The sequence below is a fragment of the Giraffa tippelskirchi genome, chromosome 1 (genome assembly GCF_054371585.1).
Source record: "Giraffa tippelskirchi isolate mGirTip1 chromosome 1, T2T-mGirTip1v1.2.pri, whole genome shotgun sequence".
Taxonomy (NCBI): domain Eukaryota; kingdom Metazoa; phylum Chordata; class Mammalia; order Artiodactyla; family Giraffidae; genus Giraffa; species Giraffa tippelskirchi.
In genome coordinates, this window is record NC_137275.1 from 47,818,589 (window position 1) to 47,831,062 (window position 12,474).

Below are 12,474 nucleotides of genomic sequence, written 5' to 3' on the forward strand. Positions count from 1 at the left end.
AATAGTTTTCTTTTACTGTTTAGGAGATTTGGAAAGTATTTAGGAAATTTGGAAAGAAGCTATGAAGGTCTTACTAGGATTACTTACCACAAACACCAGGGAGTTTTCCAGTCTCCCCAGGCTCTGTGGGCCACTCTTCATTGTGCTCATTTTGGGTGAAGACCATCACGCTTACCTGTCAAAATACCTGCTCTGCATAAATGCAACTCTTTACATAGTCTGTACCCCCTCTGAGCCTCTTTATCATTTTTTATCATGACCACTAATATCAAGTAGGGCCTTAGTGCTACCTAGAAATCCTACTAGATTTCCCTAATCCAGTCAACATTTATCACTTCCCTGCTTATCTATTTCATATCTATTCCTATAGCTCTAAATCTGGAATCTTCTCCCAAATATTCATCTGAAGTGGTTTAGATTTGGTAATGGAAGGAAGAGTAGTTACACTGAGATCTCATTATTCCTATAATTTCCTGCTTACCAGTGCTCTAGTATATAGGTTGCTTATTCTCATATTCAGATTATGAATAAAGGGCTATTATACTAGGACAGGGTTTAAAGAAAACTGAGAATACAAAACTGAGAAAAAAAACAGTCTCTTTTTTTCCATAATTTCAAACAAGCAGTGCAATCTTTAAAGGTCTGAACAAGCATCATTAAAAAGAACTGGACAGACTTGACAAATAATAGCTAAAACTTAAATACAACACTTGTATGGACAGACATTGTTCTCCATTCAGTGACTTCATAAATTGGAAACTATTAATGTCCCCACATTCTACACTGAGAAATGGGAGTCACAGGGGAGTTAATGAACTTGCCTCTTTCTAATAGTTACCAAGAAGTGTTGGCAAGACTTGAACACAGGTAGTATGGCTCTTATTCCTTTTTGAAGGGAAGAATGAGAGGAGGAAGAGAGTGCAAGTGGTGATAAAAGTTCAAGGGAAATCCCTCCTTATAGAAGTCAGGAGCAAGGAAAAGAGTTGTCTTACTTTTTATTCCTAAAAACACACAGGGTTTAACAAAATGGGAGCTTGTCAATTGTCTCCCAAAGTGATCAACGCTGTCCATTGAAGTGATTGGCAATATGTTTGGAAAGTCTTCCATTTTCAAGATGTCACTCTTGTGTACTAATTACTTCTTTTTTCAAGCATTTTCCTTGAGTCTATGTGGATGTCAGTCATTTTGCTTCTAAAGTTCTAAAATGGATTAAAATCATGTATTAACTAAACCAATGCCACTCAGCCTCCAAAGTCTATGCTTACTTCATATTTGAGTTCTTATCCAATAATATGGCCAGTCACATTACATGATATGTTAGAGATTCTTCAGCGAGATTAAATGAATTAAGATATTCCAAGATGCCAATATCCAGATGCTAACATTTGAATGCAAAGTATTGACTTCTTAGAAAGAAACTAAACATGTAGCCCACTTTCATACTCAAGAAATTAAGCTCTCTTACCCTTTTAATAAAAAATTAAAAGAATAGAAATGACAATTTCATCCTCTCCAACTTCTTCAGTTCAGTCCTAGCTAGAAATACTCTTCATGCTTTGGTAGACCTGGATTGTATCAGCAACTACAGCTTGCATTGTTTTCTTCAGGAATGAGTCAAATTCTTTTAAAAGTCTGAGACGTTCTGTTAATTCAACCACAATTTGTAGACTCTCACTTTTTAAAGAGTTCAAAGAATAAGACACACAAAATTATCACACTATTCAAATTAAGGAATTTCAAATTAAGCTAGTTCTCACTTCTAAAAACAGTTATCCCAGGAAAAAAATATCATCAGAACCCGATATTTAATGATGCCAAAGACCAGAGAGGAAGATCCTTTTGAGAGAAGAAGAAAATGTTCTTGGTAGAAGTCTGGCCAGGGTACCACTCAGTCAGCTCCAGGTGTTCTAAATCTATGATGTGTGAATTTAAACTCACTTGGAAGAACTCTTCTAGCAAGAAGTTAACTTTGGTGCTCTACAATCATATGTGTGAGGGGATAATCTATTTACGCACCTCACCTGCAACCTGTAAGAGTGACACTTAGCTTCCTTGCACAGTTTAGAAACTTGCAAAGGTGGCAACTCAGGCCCACTCTCTTATAAGTATGCACTTCCATTCCTGAGCTGTTGTGGATATTTCCAGTGCCTCTTGCCAAGAAACCTGCCTCTTAGGTAAGTTTTCTCCCTCAATTCAGAGCTAACCAATCTACTAACTCCCTGAAACAATCAAGTGGGAAATGATTTTGAAATTTGTGGACAGTCCTCATGACTGGCTCTCCCATTCTTATTTTCTTAGCCCTATACGCAGAATGGAATTTAGCACATCTAGTCCAGAAATGTCTGGCAATAGCTTCCTAAAGCTAAACCTCACTGGTGTTTAGAAGCTTATGCAGGACTTCACCACCTGGCAATTTTACTTATCTGTTTATTTATGGCTGTGTCAGGTCTTAGCTGTAGCATGTGGGATCTTTTGTTCATTCTCTCTAGCTATGGCAAGCAGGCTCAGTAGCTGTGATGCGTGGGTCTAGTTGCCCTGGGGAATGTGGCATCTTGGTTCCCCCACAATGTCCCCTACACTGGAAGGCAGTTTCTTGACCACTGGACCAGGGAACCCACTATCTGTCAATTTAAAAGAAGCAAATACAGTTTCCCTCTAAGATCTAAGAGGCCTCTACTCTCTTCTGAGAAATGGAGCATTGACCTCAGCCATATCTCCTTAGTAAAAGCTATGCCTACAGAGGAGGTTGCAGTTCGTTCCCTGAATCGGGATCTCTGTCCTTTCCAGGCCCCAGCCCTTTGAGTCTTTGCCATTCTCTGCATGTCTGCTGAGAGCTGAGTGACCTCATCCTGCTCGGCTAAAATGCCCACATTCTGTCCTTCATTTTACATTATCACTCAAAGGTTCCCTCTTATTGCCACCCCTCCTTGAAAACCTTTCTTGAAGCCCTAGGGTCTTTATTTAAATCTCTGCTTCCAGGAAAATAGGCATTTGCTTTTGGACAAAAAGACTACTAAATACACAGTGCGGTATTGTGCAGTCCACTCAGTTGTGTCTGACTCTTTGTGACCCCATGGACTATAGCCCACCAGGCTCCTCTGTCCATGGAGATTCTCTAGGCAAGAATACTGAAGTGGGTTGTCATTCCCTCCTCCAGGGGATCTTCCCAACCTAGGGATCAAACCCAGGTCTTCTGCATTGCACGTGGATTCTTTACCATCTGAGACACCAACTTATCTACCACAACCCAAAATACCATGAAGCTGGGTAAAAATATTTCAGTTTAGTCAATCACAGAAGGTAAAAACTTCTAGACTAAAACTGGCTTCTTCAGGTCACCGAAGTCATAACACCAAGGCCCACATCACACATCTTTAAATCCCCAGCACTCTTCTATGCATATAATTTGCTGCCCATTCTGGCTGCCTGTCCCAGTTCCATCATTTTGGTTTTAATTTTCATTGCTTTTGGTTGATGCACATAATGCCAGAATATTGACAGAACCACTATGCAATTACTATTGTCCCCCTTCACCTTGGTGTGATCTGAGGAAGCTGAGAAAAAAATCAAGTCTTCAAAATGGAGGCCAAAATAATATACTGATGGCTCAGTGGTAAAGACCCTGATGCTGAGAAGGATTGGGGGCAGGAGAAGAAGGGGACGACAGAGGATGAGATGGCTGGATGGCATCACCGACTTGATGGACATGCGTTTGGGTAAACTCTGGGAGTTGGTGATGGACAGGGAGGCCTGGCATGCTGCAATTCATGGGGTCGCAAAGAATCAGACACGACTGAGCGACTGAACTGAACTGAACAGTGATAAAGAATCTACCTAAAATCCAGCAGACACAGGAGATGCGGGTTTGATCCGTGGGTCAGGAAGATCCCCTGGAGAAGGAAATGGCAACCCACTCCAGTATTCTTGCCTGGGAAATCCCGTGGACAGAGGAGCCTGGCAGGTTACAGTCTTGGAGTCACAAGAGTCAGACATGACTTAGCAATTAAACAAAATACATTAACAACAATAAACACTATCAGAGACCAGATTGGCAGGTACGGTTTCTCAATTGGCTAGGCAAATACGCTAATCTCGGACCTCAGAAATAAGCAGATTTACCCTCCTATCATGGACAACATAGATTGGAGGAAAATGTGTGATCTTTGAGGACAGGTTCATGAGTAGAAGAGAATAGAGAAGAACCAAACATGCAGTTACTTGTCTCAAAGTAACTAATGAGTTGTGTCACTTCACTTCCATTAAGGTGGAGTGAAATGAAGAAGTGGTGAAAGGCCAGAACGCGCTAAGAGGAAATACCTGCTCTTGGAAGGCTGGAGAGGGAAATGGTATTCCCCTCCTGACCAGAAAGCTTGATAACACACCGATGTCCTATAACTCACTAAAGGAAACTGTGGTTGTCTGGTTCTAAAACTCCTGCTGTTTTCACAATGACCTGCTGTCTTTGTCTGCTGGTAACTTAACAACTCTGTCTTACAGCCTTATTAGTTGTCATTATTGTGGTTATGAGATTACATTTCAAGTATGAAATTCTATGTATCTATTTATATCTCAAGAAATGACTTGCTAAGATGATTTCATTTCCTATAATAGCCTGCTCTGTGGCCACTGGCAAATTTTAAGTTGAAAGGCAGAATTGTTCTTTTCAATTTTATTATGTGTTTTTGCTCATATCATTGACTAATCATTAAAATCAATTCACTGGGGTTTGGGCAGCATACTTGAGTGCCTTAAAATGGTTGAAACTATTTGCAATTAGAATTTTCCTTATTCAAGTGTTATTTTAGGAGTCACTAAAGCTTTTCAAATTATATCAACTTAAAATTTTTAAAAATATGATTAAAATAATAATCTTATAATAATAAAGGCAAGGACTTTAAAAAGTGTGTTCATACACACCCATTTCATTTAAATTTCTTGTCACCCTGTGAGATAGCTATTATTATCCCCTTTGTCAATACTGAAAATGAAATTAAAAGGTATATGTGACTCTCCAGGGTTATACACTTAAGAAGTAGCATGTCTTGAACGTAGACTGCTATGACTTCTAGGTCTCTGTTTGTTTTCAGACACAGACTTCAGACAAAGAAGGACCCACATGGACCAGCTCAACTTGATAGATCTGATTAATATCCAGCTCTGATGGAGATGAAGTATGTTTTCAAATAACATATTTCTCAAAGTTCTCTGAAAAGTTAAATTATTAAGTTGCGGTTCAATATTCCTTGAGGATTCATCAATGCCTATCTTTATGTGTTTCTTCTAGAATGGCAATAATTATTGCAGCTGATTTTTATTAATTTTGTATTACATCATTAACATAACCTATAAACCTAGACCTATGATAGGTTCTGCTCAAGGACCTGACAAATGTGGTGTCCATTTTCTGGGACACTTGCATCTAAAACCATCCCATAGTGATGTGACTAAAGATTTTAGTATAAATAAAAATGATCAAAATTATAGTAACAATAATCATTTGCATCATTGCTGCTAGGTAAAATGCTCTTTGACTTCTTTCTTGTTTTCAGGTTTCTTGTAGAAAGTGAACAAATTATGAAATACCAGATGTAAAATCAAGATATATTTATCCCTTAAAAATCTTAAAACTTGAGAGATAATTCTCACTTGTTACTTAAATGGGAAGCTAGGGTCTTGGATTTAGGTCTCAATTCAGCAATCAGGAAGAAATCTGTAAAATTAAGTCATAGAACTTCATCTCTTAGGGTCATGTTCTGCTGGCTTGTGACATGAAGTTAGAAGTAGATTCATTTGATGCCCTTGAATGTCTCTTTTCTGACCCACACGTGGTCCTCTGCTGTCATTTGTTGGTATTTTTATCTCATTCTCTATAGAATCATGGAGGAGAAGGTCATTCACCTCCGATTACTGTCTTTTTCATTTGTGCCACTTACAGGCAGAACTGCAACTATAGCTTAGCCTGATTATTGCATAAAGATATGCACTATCTCAAGGGTCACTGAAAACCAGATGAAAGAACGATGTGGACTTTCAGTTATTCATGTGAAAAGACAGAGTTCTGGGTGTGTAAAGTTTTAATTCTGTATATGATTGTACCAGTAGCAATGGAGATAGGAAGACTGAACTTCTTAGGAAGAGAGGAAAGCCCTCTTGTAAAGAACTCATCTCTGATGGTATTGAATCTACTTCTCTTACTTGACACTTTTGATGATTGACCTCTAAATGTTTTCATCTGTTTTATATGAGGGGACAATAAGGACATTTTTGTTAAAGTGTGATTGGTAGCTTGTTTGCTTTTTAACCCTCAAACTTATTTTCTAGAAGGCCCTGCAGAAAGCAAGTTTTTTAAAATTTCTGGAGCCTGGGGAAAGGGATTGAGGGAATATTTATTTATTTCCACCTTTCTTTCCTATCTTCTTTCTCCTGATTCTACCATCTTTTCTCTATCCAAGATGTTTTCTCTCACTTTTTCTCAAAAACTAAATAATGAATGAACTGATGAATAAATCTGAGGCTGTAGAATGGAATGGAGAGAAAGCAACTGAGGAAAAGTTAGCTGAAAAGTAGTTGTGGGAGAAAGCAGAGCCAGAATGCCTAGGTATTAGGAAGAAGATAAATCTGTCCACAGCAAAGTTATAAATTGGTTAGATCAATACAAAGTGCTGAAAGCTCCCCAGTAAAATGCAGCACCAGTAGCCCTTAGTTGCCATATATACATCCATAAAAATAACTGGAAATGACAATCTAGCAAGCACATCATTTAATATTTATGCTTGTAGAGCCAATAATATCAACCAACACCTCTCTATTTAGCATTCACATCGTTGCTAAACACAAATAGGTAAGAGAAGGGTCATCATTTTCTTCTCTGTGTGGGCTGTTCTCACTCAGCCTTGTTCAGCATATCTTTCTCTATTCTCTCAGGAGACAGGTTATATACCTGACCTGCATTAGAAAAGTTAGCAAGTGAAATGAGATTTCCCTTAAGCCCCTAACAGTGTTCGTTGGAATATATTTGAAAGCTTATCCTTTAATATAGCAACATTCCTTTCTCTACACTTTTATTACTTTGCAATTGGATCTAATCCCCACAGTCAGCACAGAGGCACACAAGAAAATAGCATCTTGACTACCTCCTGAAGAAACTCATTGGTCCTCCGACACACATACACACACACACACACACACACACACACACATTTTCTATATACCATGGAGTTTGCCTGGCAAACAGAAGAAAAAGGAATAAGATTTAGACCCAGAATTTTGATGGAATTAGACCTCAGCTGCATTTACCTCACTATTTTCAGTGGAGTTCAACTCACAATTTTGCACACACCATCAATCACAGATTTCCCTCATCTAGAACAACCTCCACAATCATTTTTGATTTTTTAAACCTTATCTATCTTCATAAATTAACTGATATTCTTTATACCCCACAAAGTTCTGGACACAAAGTTGGACAGTTCTGGACCAATCTACACATACGTATGTTCTTTCTTTTCTAAACTTAGGCCACTTCTAATTATTATCAAAATCCATCATCTGAAATCACCCCAGGCACACACTTATGATATGTATAGAACTCTCAAATACTATCCTATTTTATTTTAATTTGTACAAACTGGAGCTTAATGGATTCTTCTTATGTATATTAGTCTGTGAATAAGGTGCATGGCTGGAAGCCAACTCTTACGTCATGAATCATAGCTCCAAAAAGGCATTTTCTAAAGCTTCATGTGGTTATGAGCTTTTACATTTTTCACTTGTGCAGCAAAGGGGAAAGGAAAGAAGAAAATATTAATAATGCAGGAAAAGAGACAAAGGAATAGACTAGAAGCATGCTCTAAGATTCATACTTCTTGTAAAGGCAGAACTCGTGAGCGCAGAACGTGGAGCTGAGAATGCATGAAGGGAATGGGGTCTATAATGGCTCCCAGAGAGATAACAATTGCATCTCAGTGAGAATGAAGTAACGTAATAAGGACAGAAGTGCACTAGTAGCTCTGGAAGTAGGATTAGTGGAAAGGGTCTCTATCCGCAGAGACTGTAAATTTCAGGAATGAATATGTAAAACATTGAGATTTAGCAGGACTTTCAGTTTACACATGTAATCTCTTAAATTGACTCCCAAAATTATTTCTCCCCTAAACTTTCTTCCACCTTATGTTGGGGCCATTTGAAAAAAGGTAAATATGGCATATTTCTCAGATATACTGCATACTGCAGGCTCAGTTTCAGGAAAATCAGTTAGTTTTCCTAAAGCTACTGAAGGGCTTTGATTCCATACAGTTATGCCTTATTTGTCTACAACTGAATAGTGAAATCCTTGAGATCAGCAACTATTTTTAGTCATCTCTCTTGGACTGAATATTTGTGTCCCTCCAAAACTGATATGTTAAACCCTAACCCTCATGTGACGGTATTTGGAGGTGGGCCTCTGTAAGGCAATTATGTCACGAGGATGAAATTCTCATAAATAGCATCAGTGCACTTATAGGAAGAGGTCAGAAAGCTAGCTAGCTCTCTTCCCACCACATGAGAATACAGTGGGAAGTCAGTCACCTGCAAGAGAACTCTCACCAGAAACTTGCTGGCACTCTGATCTGACTTACAACATCCAGAACTACGGAAATACATTTTTATTGTTGATATCCAGTTTATGGTATTTTGTTATAACAGCCCGAGGCGACTAAGACATCATTCTTATATTTCCCCCAGACTTATCACAACATTTTTCACATAATATTCAATTAATATTATGTTAATGAACTTGTCCTTCTTGATTCTTCATGCTTAAGATCAGTTCAGTTCAGTTCAGTTGCTCAGTCGTGTCCGACTCTTTGAGACCCCATGAATCGCAGCACACCAGGCCTCCCTCTCCATCACCAAGTCCCGGAGTCTACCCAAACCCATGTCGAGTCGAGTCAGTGATGCCATCCAGCCATCTCATCCTCTGTCGTCCCCTTCTCCTCCTGCCCCCAATCCTTCCCAGCATCAGGGTCTTTTCCAATGAGCCAACTCTTCGCATGAGGTGGCCAAAGTATTGGAGTATCAGCTTCAACATCAGTCCTTCCAATGAATACCCAGGATTGATCTCCTTTAGGATGGACTGGTTGGATCTCCTTGCAGTCCAAGGGACTCTCAAGAGTCTTCTCCAACACCACAGTTCAAAAGCATCAATTCTTCGGTGCTCAGCTTTCTTCACCGTTCAACTCTCACATCCATACATGACCACTGAAAAAACCATAGCCTTGACTAGACGGACCTTTGTTGGCAAAGTAATGTCTCTGCTTTTCAATATGCTATCTAGGTTGGTCATAACCTTCCTTCCAAGGAGTAAGCGTCTTTTAATTTCATGGCTGCAATCACCATCTGCAGTGATTTTTGGAGCCCCCCAATAATAAAGTCTGACAATGTTTCCACTGTTTCCCCATCTATTTGCCATGAAGTGATGGAACCAGATGCCATGATCTTAGTTTTCTGAATGTTGAGGTTTAAGCCAACTTTTTCACTCTCTTCTTTCACTTTCATCAAGAGGCTCTTTAGTTCTTCTTTGCTTTCTGCCATAAGGGTGGTGTCATCTGCATTTCAATATTAAGAATATTCAACATTCTTCCCTAAATGATGTAAACTTGTCCAGTTAATTAAAAAAAATTACAAAACCAGTAACATTATTGATTTATCTTGAGTGTAATGAAAAGTCAGTTGAGTGGAACTGATAATACACCAAAGGTTTCTTTTTTACCATTATTTTTACAGCTTAGAGCTGTGTGTGGAATTGCCTTTGAAAACATTTGTGCTTCTCATTTAGATGAGCTCTATGACATGCAGAGAAAGATGAAAAACAATCACTGTGTGAAGTCGCATATGAAGGGTTAGTTCTAAATTTACCAGCCACTAATTCCTTTGAGTGATCATATTTGTCCTTTGATTACACATAACCTTACTGATTTCAAAGCAAAAGAGCAGGAGGAGATGAAAATGCTTGAATCACACAACAGCCTCGGGTGGTGCCTTTGGTGCTGAAGAGCTGACATTCTATTTCCAAGTCTCAAAATATATGAGACATAACAGACTTGGGGCAAATTTGGTGCAGTAGCAACAACCCGTGGCTATCCTGGAATAAATGCCCAGCAGAAGACATAGTGTCCATGCAACCCATACAAGGAGCATGAAAGGATGGAATTGGAACTCCCTGACTTAACAGTTTCTTGAGGAAAGTTTAGTGATGTCACATAGGAAGTAGCACGGAGGAAATGCCTCTGAACCTTGGGAAAGTTCTTTGCCAAACAAGAAAAGACTCTTCTTTCTTGAAAAGAATTAAAACTCTTGCTTATTATTGATTGCTTAAAGCATTTTGTGCCAGAGAGTAGCTGGAGATAGATGTAGAGCAATCCAGTAAAAGACAGGAAGTTGCAGAGCATACTAGAGATAATCATCTCCCTTAAGGAATTAACAGATAAAGACCAAATAGTTAAAGTCAGAGGTTGAAAAAGCACATAAAACTATACATTAAATCATTTTATACTATAAGTATACAGTTGCTCATTTTTTTTTGTACAAGTTTATAGTTACTGAGTGATTACTATATATTAAGTACTATACTAAATATTTCACAATATTATTGTTTTTAAATATAACCAAGATATTTAACCAGATATTTATATCTTAGTTATATCTATTAACCATAGATAACCAAGAGGATATCTATCTATCTATCTATCTATCTATCTATCTATCTATCTATTAGCCCTAGAAAAGCCAGTGATGCTTTCCAGTCTGAATCCAGCAGCCTGAGAACTGGGATGTCAATAACGTAAATCCCAGTCTGAGAGCAGAAGATAAAATGAGATGTCTCACTCCAGCAGTGAGGCAGAAAAATAAAAGGTTGAATTCCATTTTCTTCCACTTTTTGTTCTATTCAATCCATCAAGAGTTTGGATGGTGCCCATCCTCTTTGAGGAGGACAGTTTACTGATTCAAATTGATTCAAATGCTAATCTTATGGGAAACACCTTCACAGACACACCAGAAAAAATAGTAAGTCTGGGCATCCCATGACAGGTCAACACCCAAAATTAACCATCAAAAAGTCCTTATGTGATAATATCTGTAGGTGTCTTTTAACTCAGGTATCTATAAAGGTAATTTTTTTTTTTGAGAATCACTGAACCTAAATTGTGACACACTATAATTGAGTATGTCTAGCTGAGACTTGTGGTGTTGGAGAAGACTCTTGAGAGTCTCTTGGACTGCAATGAGATCCAACCAGTCAATCCTAAGGGAAATCAGTCCTGAATATTCATTGGAAGGATTGATGTTGAAGCTGAAACTCCAATACTTTGGCCATCTGATGTGAAGAACTGATTTATTGGAAGAGACCCTGATGCTGGGAAAGATTGAAGATGGGAGGAGAAGGGGATGACAGAGGATGAGATGGTTGGATGGCATCACCAACTCGATGGAAATGAGTTTGAGTAAGCTCTGGGAGTTGGTGATGGACTGGGAAGCCTGGAGTGCTGCAGTCCATGGCGTTGCAAAGAATCGGACATGACTGAGTGACTGAACTGAACTGAACTGAATCGAGACATGCTGTAAATACATAGAATTAGTGGAGGAGAATAAACGGAAACTCCTGATTTCTGATAGAGATCTCCAATGCCATATTATTGAGAAACAAATTTTGTCCCATCTGACTTCTCTCTGGAGTGCATAGTTTTGTTGCTACCCACCACAGTCCATGATAAAATATTTGCTTCTTGCTTCAGGGATCAAGGTTAGTAATTTTGAACATGTTGAAGGGAAGAAACCAATTCTGACTCTCTATGTTGGAACTGTTTCTTTGACTTGCATTTCGTTGCTTTTGTTGTTACAATTATACAGAATGGTTTGCCTCAGAGAATCCTGCCCCTCTGCCTGACTATTAAACTAAGTGCCTTTGTTCAGAACCCTGTCCATCTGTGGGTGGTAGGAAGGAAGAAATTAACACATCCCCTCCCTTGCCTGAGGTTTACCATTCTAGGAGATGTTTACAAGATGAATGGCCCTTTTACTTTGCTTCCTCACCTCCCCTCATCTTTAATCTATGAAAGAACCTGGCATGCAGACCTCCACAAGTCGGTTATTTTGAATAAAGAACAATCAGAATCCTCTTTGTTCTGTTTCTCTGGAGAACCCTGACTAATGCAGACAATTAGGTTAGGAGATAAAGACTCTGGTGCCCAGAGAAGATAAAGTTGAATAAACAACAACCTGTGCGGAATCCTGCCTTAGCAAAGTTTTTCTCGTTTTTCTCCTGGGAATGCTGTGAGCTACACCTACAAATGTGAACATTCAGTCAATAGGATTGTAAACAAAGGCTGAAATGCTTTGTAGTTCATAGAAATTCAATTAGAAAGAAACTTCATATCTTATTTCCCCTTGTGAAAACCAATTGTCTTCACATTGCTGAATTTAAGACTGATGGTC